The sequence below is a fragment of the Sorex araneus genome, chromosome 9 (genome assembly GCF_027595985.1).
Source record: "Sorex araneus isolate mSorAra2 chromosome 9, mSorAra2.pri, whole genome shotgun sequence".
NCBI classification, from domain to species: Eukaryota; Metazoa; Chordata; class Mammalia; order Eulipotyphla; family Soricidae; genus Sorex; species Sorex araneus.
In genome coordinates this window covers 20,402,282-20,426,706 of record NC_073310.1, presented here as the reverse complement: position 1 = coordinate 20,426,706, position 24,425 = coordinate 20,402,282, and positions in this window count along the sequence as shown.

Sequence of the window (24,425 nt, the reverse complement as noted above, 5' to 3'; positions counted from 1 at the left end):
ATTTCACCTGCCTGTGTAGTTAATAAAAATCAATATGACAGTACTGTTTGAATTAGAAGACTTTTAGTAAGTTGGTTGTTCCCTGAGTCTCACTGTGGGTTACATAATTTGAAGTTTTTCTTTCTCACCATCATTATAGGAAGGAGAGGAGAGAGCGAACAGGCTTAGGAGTCACCTTAGAAAAATGGACACACCTTGAAGAGAAATAATTAAGCATATTGATGAACCCCCCATTAAGATCTAGCTGCCTCTACTTCCCTGTGTGTTTGCATTTTGTCTTTCCTCTTTCCTCCATTAAATGATGACACCTTGTGAACATCTGAAGATTTTGGTTGCACTTCTCCCTGGTTTCACATCACTGTGTAAGTGCCACTGCTCAGGTACAGAAAACAATAATACTCAGCTTCATCCTCTGTAAGAGCCCTCGTGATGGTGAGGACGGCTTTGTTCCCAGAGATGGATCCAGAGAAGCGATCAGGGATCCCAGAGGGTCGGTTATTTGTGCTATCTATAATACCACGGGGAGCATGACCTGGTATCTGCTGGTACCAATTTGGGTAGTTACTTGTAGAGACTGACCCTGTGCTGAGGCCACAAGTGATGGTGGCAGTCTCTCCTGGCAATACAGAAAGTGATGGCTCCTGGATCACCACTGTCTGGGAATCCACCCCTGCAAATGACAGGAGAGAGACGATCACAAAAGATGATGGTTGTCCTGCATCCCTGCCTCATGGCCACCTCCCCTTCTCCCCACCAGGATGCAGAGTCCTTTCTTCTAACCTGACTCATAGGAGAGGAGACTGAGCAGAAGAATCATCCAGGCCATGGTGGGAAACTCACAGGATATGACCTCCTCAGCCTCCTGAGTTGGTGTGTGGAGCCCTGGGGCCTTTTCATGCATTTCAACACATCAGAGGGCACAGGGCTTCATGCAAATAAGGGTTCTCATTCTCCACCTGCTCAGTGTTACCATGATGCCCCCTGGAGGAAATTTCGAGAGTTAGAAGATGCAACCTCACACAAAGAAGAGGCAGCACAATGATTAATACACTGAGAGACTGTCCCGCATAAGTTTCCACCATCCCTGGGGACATTGATACTGTATTTATTCTCTAGAAGTTTTTGGCTGTGCAAAATCTTACCTTGCCCCCACTCCCCTTCACCCCAGTCATCGAGTCTCCAGTGGTAATGCATTCTTTTGAGCACTCTAACCTCCTCCTTCTTGAATGGGTAGCAAGTCTTCCTACCGTGCTTGTCCTTAGGAAATCACAGAGACCATTTATGGGGTGTGAAGAGACATGGTTTCCCCTGGACATAATTCTGAGCCTTGTTCAGAAGCAATGATGGAGAATGAGAGTGTAGGTGGAACACCCCAAGTTTCACTGCCTGATTTGGACTGATATCTCCCTTGTAATCCTGATAACAAGCCAGGATTACACGGACCAGCTTCAATGTACAGCAGATTTTGAGACAATTGTTTAAATGTTTCATCATTAAATTATGGCATTTATTTTAACAGCAGACATAAGAAAGCTGAAAAATCATTCCTATCTTCAGAAAAACAAATGGCATAACACCCTGCTGATGTGAATTGTGGAGGCACCATAATCTCTTGTTCCAATAATAATCTCTGGAGAAGATGAAACAAGTTAGAGGGGACTTCCAAGTTAGCAAAGGCAATGGGATGGTCAAAGTTAGCCATCATTAACCTCACGTTGGTTTTGTCATGTTGAAAAATAATGTAATTTGACTTGTGCTCTTGGTTTTTGGACCACATCCAGTGGTGCTCAGGGCTTGCTTCTGTCTCTATACTCAGATATTGCTCCTGGCAGTGCTGTAAGATCATATATGGTGCCAGGGATTGAACAAGTTCGATCATGTGTGAAGCAAGCCCTTTTACCTCTGTACTAACTCTGATTTTCAAATTAATGTTTTTAAATTAAAATCGTTAATCTGATTAATAACAAATGCATGGTTACTTTCTTATCATCTGTGCTTGATTCTCAAGTCATCACTAGACAGATTAAATCCAATTAGTTATTTTAGTTACAGAAAAATGTATTTCTTAATCAGAGTGCTGATTGTGTAGATAGGCAGAATAATTTGAAGTGTGAAGAGTACATCAATTATATAATAAAATAAATACTTATGAAAGATATTGAAATATAAACATGTAAAACCTAGCTTTAAATTGTAGTTTAAAGCAGGGAATGAAGTGCATTTCATTAGTTTTCCCTTTACTCCCATAATTCCTTTGGATATTATGGTTCTATGCAAATTTTACTTTATTTTATTTTTTTAATAATTGACTATTTTTATTACTGAATCACTTTGAATGTATAGTTACAGATTTACATATTTTCATGCTTGTGTTTCAGTCATACAATGCTCTAGTAACCATCACTTACTTCACCAGTGCCCATTCTCACCACCAATGATCCCAGTATCCCTCCCGTCCCATCCCATCTGCCCTACACTACCCCACCTCTGTGGCAGGGCATTCCCTTTTGTTCTCTCTCTTCTTTTGGGTGTTATGGTTTGCAATAGAGATATTGAGTGGCCATCATGTTCAATCTATAGTCCACTTTCAGCACACACCTCCCAACCCGACCGGGTCTTCCAAACACTTTACTTGGTGTTCACTTCTCTATCTGAGCTGCCTTTTCCCCCAGCATTTGAGGCCAGCTTCCAAGCCATGAAGCCAACCTCCTGGTATTTTTTCTACTATTCTTGGGTGTTAGTCTCCCAGTCTGTTATTTTATATTCCACAGATGAGTGCTATCATTCTATGTCTCTCTCTCTCTCTGACTCATTTCGCTTAGCATGATACTTTCCATGTTGATCCACTTATATGCAAAATTCATGACTTCATCTTTTCTGACAGCTGCATAGTATTCCATTGTGTAGATGAAACAAAGTTTCTTTAACCAGTCAATTGTTCTCATGTGCTTGGATTTTTTCCAGATTCTGACTATTGCAAACAGTGCACTTATTGCACTTATAATGAACATAATGAACATATAAGTGCAGATTCCTTTTCGACTATGCTATTTTGCCTCTCTGCGATATATTTCCAGAACTGTTATTGCTGGGTCAAATGGAAGCTCAATTTCTGATTTTTTGAGAAGAGTCCATATTATTTTCCAAAAGGGCTGAACCAGTCGGCATTCACACCAGCAGTGTAGAAGGGTCCCTTTCTCCCCACTTCCTCTCCAACACCGGTTACTTTTGTTCTTTTGGATGTATGCCAGTCTCTGTTGTGTGAGGTGATATCCGTTGTTTTGATCTGCATCTCCCTGATGATTAGTGATGAAGAGTATTTTTTCTTGTGCCATTTTGCCATTCATATATTTTCCTTGAGAAAGTTTCTGTTCATTTCTCCACCCCATTTTCTGATGGCGTTGGATGTTTTCTTCTTGTAGAGTTCAACCAGTGCCTTATATACCCTTGATATCAACCCCCAATCACATGTGTATTGGGTGAATATCCTTTCCCATTCTGTAGATTGTCTTTGTATTCTGGTCACTTACCTTTTGCAGTGCAGATTCTTCTTAGTTTAATATAGTCCCATTTGTTTATCTCTGCTTCCACTTGGTTGATCAGTTGCGTATCATCTTAGAAGATACCTTTAGCTTCAATATTGTTGAGAGTTTTGCCGTCCTTGACTTCAATGTACCTTATGGATTGTTGTCTGATGTTGAGGTCTTTAATCCATTTTGATCTGACTTTTGTGCACGGTGTTAGGTCCCTGTCTAAGCCCATTGCTTTGCATGTGGTTGTCCAGTTATGCCAGCACCATTTGTTAACAAGGCTCTCCTTGCTCCACGTCACATTTTTTACTCCCTTATCAAAGATTAGATGATCATACATTTGGGGTTGTATGTAGGGATATTCTACTCTGTTAGGTCAGTATACCTTGAAGAGTGTGATTTCTTCCTTTTTTACATATCCCTTGATAAATAGAAAATTACCTTTGCTGTCCCTTCTAATCTTTTTCAACCTGAAATCTATGTTGTCGGATACTAGTCTGGCCACTCCAGCTTTTTTGAGGGAGTTGTGTGCTTGCAGGATTGTTTTCCATCCTTTAACTTTGAGTCTGTGTTTGCTTTGAATGTTCAGGTGTGTTTCTTGTAGGCAGAAGAATGTTGGGTTTAGTTTCTGAGTCCATTTTGCCACTGTGTGTCTCTGGATTGGTGCATTTAGACCATTGACATTGAGAGAGATTATTGTTATGAGGTTTTGTGCCATTTTTCTTTAAGGGTTTGTTGTGCTTATGGGTGTTTTCCTTCTTGTCTTACAAGAGCCCTATTAGTCCTTCTTTTACGTTTGGTTTTGTGTCTATGAAGTTCCTGAACTATTGTTTATCCAGGAAATAGTGTATCGTTCCATCAAGCTTGAATGAGAGTTTAGCTGGATAAAGTATTCTTGTTGAAGTATTCATCTCATTGAGTATTTTTCACTATATTCCACCACTGTCTTCGGGCTTGGAGGGTTTCCTATGATAGGTCTGCTGTAAATCTAAGGGGTGCTCCATTGTATGTGATTTCCTTCTTTGACCTTGCTGCCTGCAATATTGTGTCTCTATCCATGGCATCCATCATTCTGACTATGATATGCCTAGGAGTGTTTTTATTAGGGTTTTTTTTAGCTGGCATCTTTCAGGCTCCTTGGATCTGGACGCCTAATTCTCTATCTCTGGGAACTTTTCAGCAATGGTTTCTTTAACTGTGGCTTTTTCACTGAAGTTGCCTCCCTGCCCTTCTGGCACTCTGATGATTCTAATGTTGTTCCTCTTGGGTCATCCCCTAGGTCTCTGATTAGCCTTAGAGCTATTTTGAGGTCTCTTCCCATTGCTTGTTGTTGCCAGTACGATTTCTGCTATTCCTTTTCAAGGTTCTTCAGCTGTAGAGATTCTACTGTTGAGGGCACCCACTGAGTTTTTAATTTCATTTACCAAATCCTTTATTTGAGACATTTCTTTTTGCAGCTTTCTTATTTCTGCTCTCAGTACTTCCTGTATATTCTCGGCTATCCATTTCATGGTTTCTTTTATTTCTTCCTTTAATTTCCTGTATGTCTGCTCCATTGAATCTTTGAGTTCTTTGAACATCCACAGCATTTTATCTCAGAATTTTTTGTCGGAGAGATTGTATTTGTGAGTAATCCCTGTTCAGAATTCAGGACACTTTTCTTCATCCTCTCCTCATAGTGGAGATTTGTGCTGTTTCTTCATGCTGTTGTCGTTGTATAGAGATAACACCTTTAAGTTCACTAGTATTGTTCCCTCTTATTGTGGGAAAGGATTCTGAATAAGCTCGGTGGACGGTAGTCAACCTTCTCCCCTTCTAGAGTACATCCTTCCTCTCAGACATTATTCTGTGACTTATGATAGGCATGTTGTGAAGCATTAGAGGAGGTGGTTTTTTAATTGGGCTTTGTACAACTTCTTGTGTACACTGGTATTTTGGTGGAATTGGAGTAGGCCAGTGGATTATTGTCGTTTGTGGTTGAGGCAGCCAGGATGTTTTCCACAGAATTGGGTAATAAATTCCACAGAATTAGGGATGTGAGTCGAGAGTGCTGGGAATGGGAAGTACAACTGAGGCCCCACAGAAGGCCATGCCCACCTTTGAGGAGGCCACGTCCCCTACAGTGGCGACCACACCCTCAGCCAGTCCAGATGCAAATGCCTGGGTACACAGACCTGTTGAGAAGAGCATAGGGTAGTTGGGCAGGCGCTGGTGGCAGAAGTCTTTTTAATTTTTTTTAACTTTTTTGCTTTATAAAGTAGTTCATAATATTTGATCAATTTAATATTCAAACACAAATCCCACCACCATTACATCTTCCTACCACCATATTTCACATTCTCCATCCCGAACCCAAATCTCTGCCCAAAAGCAGAACTGAAATTATATATTTTGTATTATTTGTTATGAAACACCGCTGAAACTGCTACAAAAAAAGTATCCTTAGAGGAAAGAGTGTAGAGATTGTTGTATTTCTTCTAAAGGATCATTTAGGCCTTCTACAAGGGATCATTAGCATGTCGTTAAAGTTTGAGCTTTGTGTGATTTTTATAAATATATCTGTAAAAACTGTATATTTCCCTTTAAGATTGGTTTGCTCCTATTTTGAACCCCATCAAATGTGGTGCGGTAATCTTGCAGTATGGCTAGGGTGTCTGGTTTGAAGTACTGTGCAGTACAGGAATACATTCACTTATGGGTGAGGCTAGGCCTGAGCTGTGGAGAGTGGCATGAGCATGGTGGAGGCTGGATTATGGAGGTTTTTGGCTGCCAAGGCTGGGTATTTGGGGTGTGGAGGGGTCTCACCCGCCCCCCTCTGGGGCATCCCAAGTGAAACAGTTTTGCCCTCAAGGAGGGAGCCAAAGGAGCAGGCAGAGGCAAGGAGTGTTTATTGATTAAGTCAGAAGTCAGTGCCCTGTGGTACTGGCCGTGCTTCTTCTCCACTAGTAGTGGTTTGTAATCATCCCTGACTAACCCAGAGACAAGAGTGGTTGTTCTTCCTGGTATCATGGTCAGTTAGGACTTAGCCTGAGAACTGGACCTTGAAACAAAAAAAACAGTTAGAGATTAGGAACAAGCACCAGTTCGTGATTAGGAACCAAGGCAGGTCCATTACTTCCAACTCTGAATTCTGAAAAATCCATGGATGCGGGAAACAAGTGAGCAAGGCAAAGAGCAGTAGTTCGGACCACGATGAAGGTTGCAAAGACTCCCTGGCCCAAATCTGGTGCTGGTATCTCTAGTGTCTCTTTTATCTTTTCTTGAAGCAACCTGGGTAAAAATCGTGTGTTTGAAGTTAGGAAACATAGACTATCATCACCCACAATCCAATTTTGGGTTGTTGGCCCCAGCCTGAGCTTCCTGCTGAGACAGTGGATGGTATTTCTCTTGGAGTTTTGCCTCTTGGGAGAAAGCACCAGATATAACATCCACTTCGCTCGGTGTGTGTGGGTGCAGGGTCAACTGATTTACAACCACCTGAATTTGTTAAAGCCCTGGTCAACTTAGAGAAGAGGAACAGCACCACCTAGTGACAATTTCAAGATAAATCTGATGGTGGGAATTCTGTAGAGCAAATAATCTCCCAGCAAAAAGTGTCCTATATTTTTGTTCTATATTTTCCTCTTATTTTCCCGATACAAAGATAATCCGTTAATATTTTTGAGACTTGTCAAAAACATTCTGCATGTTTTCTTCTGTGCTCAAAATCTATTATGCTTTCTTTTCAAGGTTGGAGTTACCCTTTGTTGAGTTATTTCAAAAAAAATTTTGTATATTTGTACATGGAAATAATTATTAACAACCTAAAAAGGAAATTCTAAATATATTAGTGATAACTGAATTGTTAGTATATAAATTATATGCTTTTTAAAAATATATACTTTTTAATTAGCACAGCAGTAGAGTGTTCGCCTTGCATGCAATCGACCCAAGTTCGATTCCTCCGCCCCTCTCGGAGGGCCTGACAAGCTACGGAGAGTATCTTATACGCACGGCAGAGCCTGGCAAGCTACCAATAGTGTATTTGATTTGCCAAAAACAGTAACAACAAGTCTCACATGGTGCTGTTACTGGTGCCCGCTTGAGCAAATCGGTGAGCAAGGGGATAACAGTGACACAGTGACAGTGACAGTTTTATATATATATATATATATATATATATACATATATATAAATATATAATCTTTTGCAATTTTAAAGATTTAAAATTCCCGGTTGGTAATTTATTGTCGTAGCTTATGACATTTGGCTTTTTCTTCTTAAAGAGTCTATAATTACTTATCAGACAGACACCATGATTGATGCATTGAAAATATTTTCCATGTGACTGAAGGTAACAGAATCTGAAGTCTGGACTAGAGTATTGAACTTACCCTGATGCAGGTAGAGATAGTGGCTCGAGTGTGTGGTAGTATAATATTGTATGCATGAGTCCCTATCATTAGCAATATTGTAAGTCAAGGTGCCTAAAATGTTTAAAAATTCGCCTTGTGATGTCAGTACCTAAATGAACAATGTATTGATGTTTATTGTTTGCCTTTTCTAACAATTGTGAGTTTCTTTGGATATTTGGACCTGATAATTAACATTGAACTATTCTGCTGCCTCTTTTATCTTTCTCAACACCCTGGGGTAAGGATTTGTGTTTGGATGCACTTGTTGCAAATTGGAGTCCTTTAGTATGCTCCCTCCCCCCAGTTCTACATCTTTAATTCTGACCCAGTTTTGCTGTAATGCATGAGGTGGCAGAGTGAGTCCTCTGGGAGGAAGCACCTGTGGTGACCTCTAATTCAAGCCAGTGGGTATGTGTGCAATTTGGGCACAGTCAGCCTGAATTGGCAGCAGGATTTGTTCTCCTCAACCTTATTCATAGACCCCCTGGAGATATTCTCTTGATAATAATTAACTGTGGCAGGCCATAGTGATAGGAGAGCAGGTGGGTGCTTGCCTTGCATGCAGCAGACCTGGGTTCAACCCCCAGCATGCCATATGGTTCCCTTGTGCACAGCTAGGAGTGATCTCTGAGTCCAGAGTCAGAAGGAATCCCTGAGCACTGCTGGTGTGGCCTCCAAACTAAAAAATGGATAAATAAATTAACAGTGGTGATAGTTTTTCATGTCAAAAGGCACTTTTCAATCCAGTATTTACTTTTAAAATAATTTTATTTTATTTTTGTTTTGACTTGCTTTGGGGGCCATTCCCAGTGGTGCTCCAAGCTTACTCCCAGCTCTGGCGGGGCTCGAGGGATCAAATATGGGTTAGGTGCTGCTGATAAAACCCATGTCAGCTGCATGCAAGGCAGGTAGCTTGCCCACTATATTGCTCAGGCCCATTATCTTTGAAACAAGTTTTAATGGTTCACCTTATTTACCATGCTAAATGACACCCATTATTTTTTCTTTGTCTCTGATAATTTTTGTTGATATCATATTTCTTAGTTTTGTTAAACAAACTACTCTTTAACATCAAGTTCATCTGTTTACTTCTCTGAGTTCCTGTACTGTTTTGATTCCTCAACTGTAATATGTAATATGTATGCATATACATATATATGTGCCTTTTGTTTGTATTGTTATTACTACATTTTTTGTATTTTATCCTTGTTCATTTATTTTACAAAATACCCATAATTGTTCATTGAAGTGATATTATGTTTGCTGCTTTAAAATTTTTCCACTTATGCCTGAGAGCTAGTACAGGGATTAAGGGGTTTGCCTTATATGAGAACAACCCTAGTTCCATCACTAGCACCACATATGGTTCCCTGAGCACCCTCAGGAGTGAACCAAGAGCACAGAGACTGGAGTAAGCCTGAGCACCTGTGAACCAGAGAAACAATAAAAACATCATTTGTCACAGAATTTCAACACCTAAGTAGATCTCTTAGTATTGATATGTTTATCTGCCTTTTGTTTGTCAAATTGAGATTTCTCTCAAACTCTGGATGAGGAGTGATACTTTTAAATTGGTTTCACCCAGAAGACACTTCTTAAAAGGGACAGGGAGTGCTTATGTGTTCTTGATGGCAGTTTCTTCTGACTCAAATGCAAGGGATTGCACTGAGGGAGGTTTACAGACAGAATCTCTATCTGATACGGAAGAACCTTTGATGTAGTGGATGACGTGGTCTAAGATCTAACCTCACTTTTTAAAGTTTCCTTTTCACTGAGATAGCTTTAGATTACACAAGTGTGTCTATGCTATTAGATTTATAGTTTTGTGTTCTTCAGAGTATATGTCACTACACAACAGCCACCACTCAAGTACTGTATCTCTATTGCTGTTTTGTTTTTGAGCCACATCCAGCAGTGCTCAGAGATTACTCCTTTTCTGCACTCAGGGAATCACTCCTGGAAGTGCTGAAGGGATAATATTAGATGTTGGAGATTGAATCCAGATTGGTGGCATGCAAAGCAAGTGCCTTGCCCTCTGTACTATCTCTCTGCCCCTCTATAATTTATTTTTAATTTTTTAATTGAATCGAATGAGATAAACAATTTTAAAGTTCTTCATGAATCACGTGAGATAAACAATTATGAAATTCTTTCACATTGTTGCAACACCCTTCTCTCACCAGTGTGCATTTACCACTACGGATGTCCCCAGTTTCCCTCCAGCTCCCTCATATCCCACCCTACCAGCCTCTATGGAAGGAATTTTCTCTCTCCCTCTCTCTCACTCTCCCTCTCTCTCTCTCTTTCTCTCTCTCTCTCTCCCCCCATGTGGGTTTTATGGTTAGCAATACAGATACTGAAACATTATCAGGTATATTCCTTTACCTAATTTCAAAACCCAGTTCCTGTCCAAAATGTTCATTTCCAACTACTATTGTTGATTGTTACACTGGTCTCTTCTCTATCCTAACTGCTCTTTGCTGCCCAAACACTGTTGTGACAAGCTACCAATCATTGAATCATTGATTAGTACTCCTGGTCCCAGTCTTCTCTGGCCTTTGTTATTAACTTCATCCCCAAAATGAACGCAGTCATTCTACATCTATCTCTCTCTTTCTGATTTATTTCATTTAGCATAAGACTCTCCATATCCATCAGTTTATAAGCAAATTTCATATCTTCATTTTTCCTAATAGCTGTGCAGCATTCTATTGTGTAGATGTGCCATAGTTTTTTATCCATTTTTCTGTTGTCAGGCACTCAGGTTTTTTACAGATTCTGGCTATTGTGAATAGTGCTGCAAGGAACATAGGAGTGCAGTTGGGTTTCTGCTGTGTGGTTTTAGTCCCCCAGGGTATATTACTAGAAGTAATAGCGCTGAGTCAAATGGCTGCTCAATTTATAGTTATATGAGGAATATCCATATTATTTTCCTCCAAGGCTACAGCAGTCCGGCACTCCCAACAACAATGAAGAAGAGTATACATTCTCCTGCATCTGTGCCAGTGTTTATTTTTGATGTATTCCAGCCTCTGTGTGTGAGGTGATATCTCATCATTGTTTGGATCTGCATCTCCCTGATGATTAGCAATATAGAGCATTTTTTCATGTGTCTTTTGTCCAATTGTATTTCTTCTCTGAGGAAGTTTCTTTTCATTTCTTCTCCCCATTTTTGATGGGCGTGGATGTTTTTTCCTTGTAAAGATCGATTTGTATCTTATACAGCTTGGACATTAATCCATTATCAGATGGGTACTGGATAAATAATTTTCCCCTATTTGTGGGCTATCTGTGTATCATGGTCACTGTTTCTTTGGAGGCACAGAAGTTTCTTAGCTTCCTATAGTACCATATGTTTCTCTTTGTTTCTACTAGCTTAGTCAGTGGTATTTTCTCTTTTTTTTTTTAAATTTTATTGAATCACCATGAGACAGTTACTAGCTTTCATGTTTGGATTACAATCACATAATGATCAAACACCCATTCCTCCAGCAGTGCACATTCTTCACCACCAATATCTCCGGTATACCCTCTTTGAAGTGCCTTTCACTTTAATGTCATGGATGTTTTTGCCTACATTTTCTTCCATGTGTCTTATGGATTTAGGTCTTATGTTGAGATATTTAATTCATTTTAATATGACTTTTTTGCATGGTTAGAAAGAGGTCTAAGTTCATGTTTTACATGTAACTGCCCCGTTTTTCCAGCACACTTGTTGAATAGGCTTTCCTTGCTCCACTTCATATTTCTTGTTCCCTTATCAAATATTAAATAATCATGTATTTGAGGACCCGTGTCAGGATATTCATCTCTATTCCATTGGTCTGCAGGTCTGTCTTTATTCCAATACTATGATGTTTTAATTAATTCTGCTTTGTATTACAGTTTGAATTGGGGGACGTTGATACCTTCCTTATTCATTTTTCCAAAGATTTCTTTCTCTATTTATAGGGTTATACTGTTCCATATGAATTTCAGGAGTGTTTGGTTTATTTCTTTGAAAAAAAATACTATGGGTATTCTAATAGGGATGGTATTAAATCTATGCCATGCCTGGAAAATATTGTAGTTTTGACAATGTTAATTCTCCCAGTCCATGTGTAGGGGATGTGTCTCCATTTCCTCATGTTCTCCTGTATTTCTTGGAGTAGCATTTTGTCGTTTTCTTCATGCCAGTCCCTAATCTTCTTAGTTAAGCCTGTTTCAGTTTAGCAGCTGTCTTTTGTAGTTTTAATTCATGGAACTGGACTCTTATTAATTTACAAATCTTTAGTTTGTATTTATTTTTATTATAGAAATAAAAATTTCTCTTTGGTCTCTGGTTGCATTGAACTACACTTATATTACTCTAGATTCGGAAGTTTGTAGAAATTTAACCATTGGGTATACGGAGAGTCAAGATAGATGGCAGATATTATAGACACCAACCTCTCCTCCTCCATAAATTTACAACTAAAAATGATGACATACAACATAGGCTTTCAAAAGGACTAGAAGTCTGAAATTGATGTCATTGGAGAATGGAAAAAGAGCAGAGGATGTCTTAGTAGGTAGGAGAAACTGAAAATGTGGTGAGTTGTGTTTGGTCTTGTGGTAATTAATGTATGCTATGAAAGCTATGATTATGGATCTGAGATGTTTAAAGATTACAATTTTTAACTAGAAGCAAGGTTGATTAGAGTTCTTCTTTTGCCTCACCAGATGTATTTCTATGTGTGATTTTTCCATCAAGATACTGGCATTAGACCCATGTCTACCTGTTGGACCTCCCTAGTACTTTCTTCAGACTTGGTAGTCAATGTCCTCAACACCTCTAAAAACCTGGGATTGCAGCTTTAGAATTGATGCAATCTGGTAAGATTTCAAAGGACTATTATTGAAATGACTGCAGAGACAGTGTTACGGATAGTGTTAGGGAAGTTTTGCTGGGGATAAACCCAGGCAATGTCCAGAATCTATGCTCTTTGGAGAAGATAATTTTTTTTTTTTTTGCTTTTTGGGTCACACCCAGCGATGCTCAGGGGTTACTCCTGGCTTTGCACTCAGGAATTACTCCTGGCGGTGCTTGGGGGACCATATGGGATGCTGGGGATCGAACCCGGGTCGGCCGCGTGCAAGGCAAACGCCCTACCCACTGTGCTATCGCTCCAGCCCCTGGAGAAGATAATTTTATAAACCACTGCCCCCCCACATAAGTACAAGAACATTTGGAAGAATATCTAGATTTGAAAACTCACATTCCCAACAAAAAGAAATTTAGGAAGTGCATTGAGCAGTCTCAGAATGGGGCTTATTCCTGTTTTGGGCTATTCGACTGGCAAATGATATTATTGCTCAGATGAAGGAATGATACAGAATTTCATGGACAGCAGAAACTTAAAGAGCTAAAGTGCTTGCTTGCACGTGGCTGATCTTATTTGATCTCTGGTACTGCCTGTGGTCCCCTAGAACCTCTAGCATTACTCCTGAGAACAGAACGAAGAATAGCTCCTGAGACCTCAGGGTATGGCCCACATCCAAGCCAAAAATATTATTCTGGAAGGTGCCCATTTTGTGTGGTGGGAGCCTCAAAAGTAGTGCTCAGAGGACCCAGTCTACACAATCCTGATACTCTGTCAATTGAGGCCAATGTTCAATGTTATGACCCTTTTGCTCTGCTCTGGTGCAACAGTGTAGGGGGCCAGCAGGGCAACCTCCCAGGGTTACACCTAACCTAGTAGGGACTACAGATCAAACTGGGGATCAACAGCAGCCTTGTAAAGCAAATCACACAACTGACCCCTAAACTATCTCCCTTTTCACCCCCTTATATTTTCATTTTCCTCTACCACTTGACAAGGTATGTCCTATTATTTAAAACTTTTGGATTTGCCTCACTGTACTAGTAAATACTGCAAACACTGACCCTGAAGAAGAACAAGGGTTTCTAGGAATAAGTCTCTACTAGTTTATTTATCACAATACAATTTGTAACTATAAACTCTAAACGCAAAATTACCAAAGCATAACAATGTTTCTTCACAGCAAGCATGAGCCAGAGAGTTGAAATGATTTAAGGAAAATGAATATGAATATAAATTTCCTAAAGCTTTAGGTCTCAGGAACAACAGGCAAGTCCTGGCTCATAAAGAGCGTCACGTATGAGGTGTGGACAAAGTGGAACTAGATACCTGGGTGACATGAAAGAACTTCTTCACTTCTTATCGCCCCATCTCATCCACATCATCATATGGTTGCAGCTATTTTAGCCCTAGAAATAAAATTGTAGTTATTTATGTGTGTGACCAACTATATATTTCTACTGAACTCATTCTTTATTTTTAGAATGTGTTAGAGGAAGACAGGAGAGGAAGCATGTGGGGACACAGGAAGAGATAGAGGAACGTACAGAAATGAACAGATAGCAGATTTGAGTCTATACATCAGGAGCAGGAACTCTTGGTGGTATGGACACTATAGTCACTGACCTGACAAGAATGTTCATCCTTGTCCTCAAAGGAACGAACAAGAGGTTCATTATTTCAGGATAAGACAATTAGACCTGGAACCATGAGAGTAAATCAAATCCAGCAAATTTAGGGTTTACCTTTGGAGCTTCTTTTAGGAACCCCAATGTTGTCATTGTTTCCTGTAAATAAAAATATAGATATTATATCATGTCTTTCTATGTAGCTTTTATGGATAAAGTTACCTTAACATCGGACACTTAAAGAGAGTGCAGCCACGAGGGCTTCCCCACTTCGCCGTCCCCTCAGCCCGAGTATGACGGAGGAAGATGAGGGAGGTGCTTTGGACACCAGCAGCCCACCAGCAACCTGCAGTATGTGATTTGAGCGTTTCCGCCAGGCCCCCTGTGCGGGGGCCCGGCGTTTCTCTCTTTCTCTCTCTCTCTCTCTCTCTCTCTCTCTCTCTCTCTCTCTCTCTCTCTCTCTCTCTCTCTCCTTCAACTTCTCCTGAGCACAGCACAGCCTCCACCCCACTTCTCTGAGCACAAAATGGAGAGACGCACCCAAATGCGCGGCGCGGCTGGCGGGAGATCGAGGGCGGGGAAGTACCGGTCTCGCCCACATCGGACACTTAAAGAGAGTGCAGCCACGTGGGCTTCCCCACTTCGCCGCGCCCGCAGCCCCAGTATGACTGAGGAGGACAAGGGAGCTTTCCCACTTCCGCCAGTGCGGAGGGGCCCGGTATTTCTCTAGGTTTTCCCATCTTATGAGCACCATAAAAGGGTAAAAGATTGTAGTGATAGAATTTCAGGCAGAATTTTCCCTGGTCTTTATACAGAAACCCAAAACCGCGCGGCCGCTGCTGCGGCCGCGCAACCTAATGTCATCTTAGTATCAGCAATATGTAATGGTTCCTTCTTAATGGGTCGGACTTTTGTGGGAGATCCTAACAAGAATAGTAAGTCTTTTGTTGAAATATTGAAGGCAATCAAAGTGGTAGCCATCTCTCTAGACTGAACTAAGCTATATCCCCAAGCCGGCTGAGAAGAAATATCCGTCTTTCTCGGGAAGAAACGCGGCGTGGTGTCAAACATAGTGTGATGTCCATTAAGCAAACAGACCTGGTGGCGTGGGAATGGGATATAAGGGGAAAAGTTATGTACATGGAACAGCGGGACGCTGGTGGAATCTCGAGCCGGAGCCGATACCAGCGCAAGATTTTTGGTTCCAGAAACTGCTTGCAGACACTCTACTAGACTATCAACTAAGCCAGAGCCCCACGCTGGCTGATGACGGGAAATAACCATCCTCTTCGGTTTTTTTTCCCTTTGTCAGACAGCGTGGCGATTACTAAACAGGCGTGAACTCGGTGGCGCGGGGCAAGGGGGAAAAAGAAAAGTTATGTAACAAACAGCGGGACTTAATATCTCAATATTCTTAGCAATGGAGAACTATCAAATGCCTCCTTGGCAATAGGACTGTCTTTTTCTTCTTGGGGGGAAACCCCAGCAACGGTAGTGAGTTGTGTGTTGAAACATGGAATGTAATCGAGATAAGCGTAAACAAAGTGAAACTTATCACGTACAAGGGTGGGGACTGGGGAGGTGGGAGGGGGCGGCAGATATACTGGAGGGTTTGGTGATGGAAGATGGGCACTGGTGAAGGGAAGGGTGTTTGAGTATTATATAACTGACATAATCCTGAGAACTATGTAACCTCCACTTGGTGATTCAATAAAAAAATTAAAAAAAAATAAAGTTACCTTAAGTGATATCCTTGATGTGTGACCAGCCGGCATCAATATCTTGGACTGTTGGTCAACTGCTTGCAGGGATCAAGAAGTAGAGGATACAGTCCAGTTTAAGGAGAAGGAAACAATCAGAGGAACGCTTTTGGGTCCTGAATGGTGTTGCCTATAAGAGTAGCACATCCCTCTCCGAGTTTATCACTTTTGCTGGAATACATCAATGTTGACCCAGAACCTCAAATCCAGTTTCCCCCTCTAGCCCCCTCTGTTCAGACTTTGCAATGGAAGCTTCAGTACCTGAGAGTATGAGTCAAGACCATTTCTTTTCTGGATTTTTTTTTATTTGAGTCTGCACAGCTTCTCATATCTGAGTGCCTTATCTTTATGATCAAAGCAAATGACATAGCCCTGAGCACAGGGGACTGTCAGTAAGGGTGAGGGGTGGATGGTCATGTAAAGCAATTCTCAAATGTCTACAAAAACATATTCTAAGTGCTGTAAAAGGATTTCTATGTTTATTATGGTGCTTGTGATCTGAGCAATGCAGTCTTAAATTGCAATGTAAATAGCACTGTAGCATTGTCGGGCACCAGTAACATCTCCATTGTGAGACTTGTTACTGTTTTTGGCATATCGAATATACGATGGGTAACTTGCCAGGCTCTGCCATGTCAGCAGGATACTCTCGGTAGCTTGCTGGGCTCTCTGAGAGGGACGGAGGAATCAAACTCGGGTTGGCCGAGTGCAAAGCAAATGCCCTACTGTGCTAAGCTGTTGCTCCAGTCTTTTAAAATTCAGCCCAATTGGTTCTAGTTTGATCGTCCCCCACCCCGACACCCACATCATGGTTTAGAAAGTTGTTCATGATGATTGAATATAGGTATTCAATATTTCAACACCCATCTCACCATCATTACCACTTTCCTCCCACCACTTTCTCCATTTTCCCAACCACCCCTCAAGCCTGTGCCCATAGCAGGCCGACAATAATTTACTTTATAAAGTTTTTTATCCCTAACAGAATGATAAAAAAATATTTCTATAATGGGCACTGGCGGAGGGATGGGTACTCGATCACTGTATGACTGAAATGCAAGCACGAAAGTTTATAAGTATGTAACTGTACCTCTCAATGATTCACTAATTTAGAAAAAAGGAAAACTTAAAATTCTGAAGAAGAGGCACAGTAAAAACCTATCTTTTCTACCTTCAAGATTTAAAAAAATTATATTTCTGCATAAGAATATTTGTGAAAATTGTATCTCAGCATGAGACATGAAATCGTTGTCTGAGGCTTTTACTAGCTGTTGCTGGAAGTTAACCTCCATTGTTAATGTTTTTGTTAGCGGAGATCGGTTGGTTTCTACTTTACATGCCATCCATCTACTACTGGCATATCAGTGATGTAGGTGATGGACGTGCCTTTGCTGCTGCATGCTCTAGGAACTCAAGAGCTCTTAACTGGGCTGTCCGGTTGGAGTTCAATTTTTAACTGGAATGTGGTTTTAGGGGAGTGACTGCAAGGGTTTTGTTTGGCAAGAGCTGGCCCAACCATTCCCCTTCTGGAGCTCTCAGTAAGGAATGGGTTTTTGAGACTTTTTTTTGTGTGTGGCTAGGTGAGCTCTTTAGAGATTTGTTTGAGTCTCTGGAATAAGTCCAGTAGATGAGGAACTTACACAGTTATGGAGGTGGGACGTGAGTGGCTTTTAAAATTTAATTAGCTGAGTAAAATTTTGACCTCTGCATGAGTTTCTTATTGTTATTGAAAGTTCATTAGAAGTTTTAAATTCAACTACGTTGCATAAGAAAATGCTGGATAGGTCATGATGAAACAAAAATTACTTCCAAATAAAATTGCTATATGCTAAAGTAGCTTTATGTTGGAAGAGGTTCATTATATAAGTTTCAAAACAGACGAAAGTTTTTGTACCACTTTCTCTTATGCCTGTGTCACTGTGATAAGTACCACTGTCATAAATCATACAGTAATAGTCAGCCTCATCCTCAGGCTGCAGCCCAGAGATGTGCAGGAGTCCCGCATTGGCTGAGGTGTCTTTGGATCCAGAGAAGCGATTGGAAACTCCAGATCCCAACTGTGTATTTGTGTAGTAATACAACAGAAACCTAGGAGAGTTCCCAGACTTCTGCTGGTACCAGCGTACTGCATAGCTGCCAACACTGAAACCACTGCTCAGGGTGCAGGTGAGTCTGGCTGCTGTTCCAGGAGATGCAGAGACCGAGGGCTCCTGAGTCAGCACAGGCTGGAGAGGGACCCTGCGAAGAAAGACTTGCATTATCTTCAGGCAAGAATCAGGTTAAACTCATCAATACTATGAACAAGGAGGAAGTTCTACCAGGCAGCCTCTTGAGTCCTAGCCATACCTGTGCAGTGAAAGAGGAGCGTGAGCAGGAGAGCAGTCCAGGCCATGGTGCACACCACCCTCTGATCCCACAGTGGGCACTGGCTGCCACACACCTACTTTTCTCCCTCTGCCAGAGGAGGGGCTGTCCATGCAAATTAGTTAAATCTAACAACTGCCCATCTCCTGCTGTTCATGTTGGTGGGGCTCAGCTCACACTCCAGACAGAATGGACAGAGTTTTGAGGGGTGTTTTGGGAGGAAGCACCTGCAGAGAACACACACAGGTCCTAGCCCAGAGTACACAAGAGCTGAATCCCACTCATTGTTCACAGGCCCAAACCCCAGGACTGGTTTCTCTGAGTTAATGGCCCTCACTTAGCAGCTGTGCTCAAAAAGGAAGGGAGTTCCACAGCTCCCTCTATTGGCTATACTTGAAAAGAATAGAAAAAAAACCCTGATTTTTTGTATTATTGAGTTAGTGAAATGCATATTCATCTAGAAAAATACAAAATTGGCTGCATTTGAAATAAAACAAATAAAATATTAGTTTTTTTCACAACCTATGAAAAGTTATTATGTAGGCATTCCATAGAATGGCTTACAATTCAGATACTTTCTCAGAAAATTTCAAGATGTTAAATTTAAAATTTTTTTCACATCACATAAATTTTCTTCATCTACTATTTGGGCCCACATCTGGCAGTGTTCAATGTTTGCTCCACGATCTGAACTCAGGAATCACCCTGGGACTATTTGAAGTTCCTGGGTGTTTATGTGCAGGGCAAATGCTCTATTACTATGGCGCAGTCTACATACATTTCATAAAAGGAAAATATTCTAATTCTTGTGATGTAGTTATAATAGTGGTAAATATAGCTTACTAGTATTTATTCAATTAAGAAAATTATGCAAAAGTTATATTTTATATAACTGTTATGAATATATTTTTTAAAATTCTAGTGAAAGATTTACAAATTGGTTAAAAGGACAAATTAGTATTCATTGCAATGACACATGCTTGACCCTTGTTTACATATCTTTAAGTGATATATCATATTAATACTTGAATAAAATTATTTCTCACAGTTGACTCATGATCAAATTCAAATAAATTCTGAAAAGCCAAAATAGAAATTTACACATGAAATTATGACTTAGCTCTCCTTCTCTCTCTGTCTCTCTCTCACACACACATATTACACAAACTCATGCATATACTATAGATAGACTTCATGATATGGCCAAGACAAAGGTGAGCTTAATTTTCATTATTATTTCACATTATTATGAAAGTATTAGAAAATAGCATAAAATAAGTGATGGGAATGGTATAATTTGATAATGTATGAATGGAAATGTGCTTCTTTTTTGCATTTGTTCCTTTGGCCAGCTGCATGAATTTTATATGTTATAAAGAGCCATTAAATGTAGGCTAGTTTCATGTCTCTAGACTGAACTAAGCCATAGCCCCACGCCTGCCGAGGAGGGGAAATATCCTTCTTTCTCAAGTTTCCCCCCCGTGCCCCCCGCCATATTATGAGGACTATTAAGCAGGCACAAACTTGGGGCCGAGGGAAGGAGAAAAAAAAAGAGTTATGTACTTGGAACAGCGGGATTTCGTATCTCTTCATTCTCAGTAATGGAAAACTAATTATCAAATGCTTCCTTGGCAGTAGGGCTGTCTTTTTTGGGGGGAAACTCCAACAACAATAGTGAGTTTTGTGTTGAAATATGGAATGTAATCAAGGTAAACAGAAAATGAAGTGAAATTTATCACTTATGCAGGTGGGGGTGGGGGGCGGGGGGTAGGAGGTATACTGGGGTTTTTGGTGGTGGAATATGGGCACTGGTAAAGGGATGGGTGTTTGAGTATTGTATAAATGAGATATAAACCTGAGAACTTTGTAACTTTCCACATGGTGATTCAATAAAATAAATAAGAAAAATAAATAAATAAAAATTAATTAATTAATAAATAGATTTAGGCTAGTTAAAAAAAATTAATTCCCATCTCCCCACCCTTCCAGGATCCTGGCTGTCATGTCCACAAACTGCTCTTGGCATATTTGTTTCCACACTTTGCACCAGGCTGATTTCACTACGGAGCCTGGAGCAGGCCTCTCTCCGCCTGCCCCAAAGGAAGCCCTGCAGCTGCAAACCTCCAGAACCCAATCCCTGTCACTCTTGTGGTAGATATTCACAGGCTTGTCCTGGCTTGGCCCCCACACAAGAGAATAAATCTGCTGAAAAACCCAGGTATGTGGGACCAGTAACTGAAAACTCCAGCCCTCAAGAGGTGGGAACTGGCCTACCCTTTCCCATCTGCCTGCCCTTTAAGGGTCCTGACTGTCACACCCACAAACTGCCTCTGGGTGCCATTTAAGCTCATAAATTGCCATGATCCAGAGACTCACAAATGAATCTCTGAACCCAGCAGCTCACTGCAGAATGTCTCCAGACCCCATTTATTTAAACTTTTAGAATTCTGGGAAACGGTGACCATGCATCATCTCATATTCTTCTTCTTTTTTAACTCTTTTGTAGAAATACTGTGAGATAGGATCTTATAGATATTGATACTACTCATAACAAAGTAATACAAAATAAATTATCTTGCATTTGCCTGTGGGGCAGGCCTGAGTGGTGGTGGGAAAATTCGAAAACATGGTGATGGGAAGGTGTAATGGTGGTGGGATTGGTGTTGAATATTGATGGAATCAATAATTGTGAACAACTTTATGAAAATAAAATCTTTAAAAAATGTTAAATGCAATAAAAATTAATTAATCACCATGATTGTAAAGCTCTATAGAACATTCCAATGACTGAGAAATAGTACAACTTGTAGGGCACTCTTCTTGCATGTGGACAACCTGGTTGGAACCTGGCACCATATGATCCCCTGGGCCCCATCAGAGGTGATCCCTGAGCACCAAGTTAGGAATAAGGTCTGATCATTTTTAGGTGAGGCTGCCAAAACAAAAACGTAATAATTTAAAAATAAATAAAATATTCAAGCCGGTGTGTCCACTTCCCTCCAGTGTACTCCCTTCTCCCAGAGACCCTGTGGTTAGATTCCTACTAAAGATCAGTTCCCAGTTTCTGTAGCCTTTGGCCATTAGGTATTCCACTACTGTGTTTCTTTATATCTGCACATGAGAGAGATCATTTGTGTCTGTCCTTCTGATTACTTCAATCAGAATGTTGCTCTCTGGATCCATCCATGTAGCAATTAACTTCACGATCTCATCTTTTCTTATAGTTGAGTTGCACAAAGGGAAGAAATCCCTGCCCTGAGATGTCTTTGATCAAACTTACCTCAGCAAGCAACTTTTCACAACACTTCCCAGACAGGAATTATTAATGGAACCCGGTTACGCAGTTACTACTGGTGTGATTTGCTGAAGAAGATTCATCTTCCTGCAGATTCTGACAGTGAGGATGCAGAGGTTGATCCCTGAGTCAGCCAGAGGTTGATCCCTGATTCTGAAGGAATAAATAAGAAGTCCTCCAGCTTCAGAGTCCCAGGACAATACAAATATAGTGTTAGCAGAAGAAATTATGTGCGTGAGAAAGAACATACAGTCCATCTTCCCTCAGAAAGACATTCCCTCAGAGACCTTAGACTGAGTGAGCCTATAGCATTATTTATTATCTCACTGATGACAGTGTTTCTCCAAGGAAATCATACTGCAGTTGACTAGGTTAGGCCCACTGAGATTCTGAACCTGAAAACTGATAAACATCTCAAAGATGCTTCCAATGAGCTTATTTTGGACCAGAAGAAGAAACTTGGACTTCATCAGTTCTCTTGACAAACTCAAAAAATTCAAAGACTTGGACATACACAAAGAAGTGAGAAAATTCTTTTTTGGGAATTGTCAGAAGAAGAAGAGGCATGAGCTCTGATGTGTCAGAGACATGAAGAAGAAAGAGCTCAGACAAAGAACAAGGAACTTGAATTTATTTATCCCTTTCACCTGGGTGAAAAAAATAATGGTGGCTAGACAATAAAGTCAGCTAATAATAGCAATATACTCAGATTGTAACCTATAGAACATCAGGGTCCTAAGTGATAAAATCAGATAGAGATTCCTGAAGATCAATCAATACATACATTGATTGATTAGATACATATATTTATTTTGATCCAGAGTTCAGATATGAGGGAATAATCTGAAAGCAAATTGCAAATCAAAGTAGTGCATATTCAGAACATGTAAACTGGGTAAGAGTCAGAGATCTGGCTCCTGAACCGTTCAAGGTTTTCAACCACTTTCCTGCCTGTGTGTGTGTGTCACTGTGAGAGTTCCAACTGCAGCCAGCCAAGGAAAAAGAGTCAGCCTCATCCTCAGGCTGCAGCCCAGAGATGAGCAGAATTCCTGCATTAGCAAAGGCATCTTTGGATCCAGAAAAGCGAGTAGGGACCTCAGGGCCCGGGCCCTTTTGTGGGTCACTGTGGTAGTTCAGGAGATACCATGGAGGACTCCCTGACTTCTGCTGCTGGCAGCTAACCCTGTAGTTTCCAACACTGTATCCAATGAACAGGTGCAGATAAGTCTGGCTTTTGTCCCAGAAGATGCCGAGAGGTTTGGCTGAGTCAGCACAGGCTGGGCGAGGGAACCTGCAAAGACACTCATAATTCTGGGAATGAGTCAGAGTCTGAATCATTAGTTTTCTAAGCAAAATTTCTAAGGTCTCTCTCGCCGCCTGCATTTGGTGCTCTCCAGCTGCTTCTTCACCCGGGATGGCTGTTTCCTTGGATAGATGAAGGAAAAATGATGGCCAACCTGTTGCCAAGTTGCCATTTATTCAATCCCTTGTCTCTCCCAGCTCTCTCCAACCCTCTCTCTCTCTCTATGTCTATCTCTCTGCTGTTTCTATCTAACCATGCAATTCTTTCTTCCCGCTATAGCTGTCTGCTCTATCTCTGTCTACTTCAATCAATCCATCAATCCATCCATCTATCAATCCATTTCTCTCAAGAATCCCCCTTTCTCCCTGCAGCCGCTCTTTTTTACCCTCTCACCACGCCTCCCCAACCATGCCTCCCCACAGGATGCATGATTAAAAATGTTTTTTCCAGACTTCTTGACCACCAGCAGCCCATGAGGGCAAAACAGCGTTTAGGTGTGTTTCTCCTCTCCTTAGACCTGCAACTTAATTAGCATCTTTAATTCTTCTAATATTTACCATTCTGTATAGACACAGTAATAGACACTTTTGGGTTTATAGGGTGACTCTCCTGGAGACATCTCACCACAGACTAAGACTACAGTGCTCAGGCTGGATCAATCATTCCTAACCCCAGCAGGGTCCAAATCTAGTTATTACTTTGGGATCATGGCATAATTTGTTTCAGACCAAGCTCTTAACTTATAGTTAAACATTAGGGCACATTGGTGCCGCACTGGAGGCTCTTTCAGGATCAGGGGAATGAGACCCATCATTGTTACTGGTTTTGGCATATGAATACACCATGTGGAGATTGCGAGACTCTCCCATGTGGGCAGGAAACTCTCGGTAGCTTTTCAGGTTCTCCTAGAGGGAGAACTAGGCTACAAGATGTCCGGGAGCTTGGTTTTATAGTCTCTGGATGTTGGCTGTTGGTGGGATTACACAGTGCCAGGGGCAGTCTCTGGCTGTGACTGCCTAGCTACTGGAAAATGGGAAATCTGGGCAGAAGAGACCCAGTCCCAATCCAAGCAGACTTGGAGGTCTCAGCCCCAGTCCCACACACCTGGGTTCCTCTGCTGGTTCCTTCATGCGTGAGGCTCATCCGAACTTGTGGAGAGGGGCCTTGAGCATGGCTGTGGCTAGGCTCCGGAGGTCTTCCTTCAGTCACAGGACCTCTGCTCGGAGCGGGAAGGGAAACTGAAGTCCGCCTCCTCCAAGAGACCCCTTGGAAGACAGGCAGGCTAGGGGACAAGAGACTCCCTGCAGGGG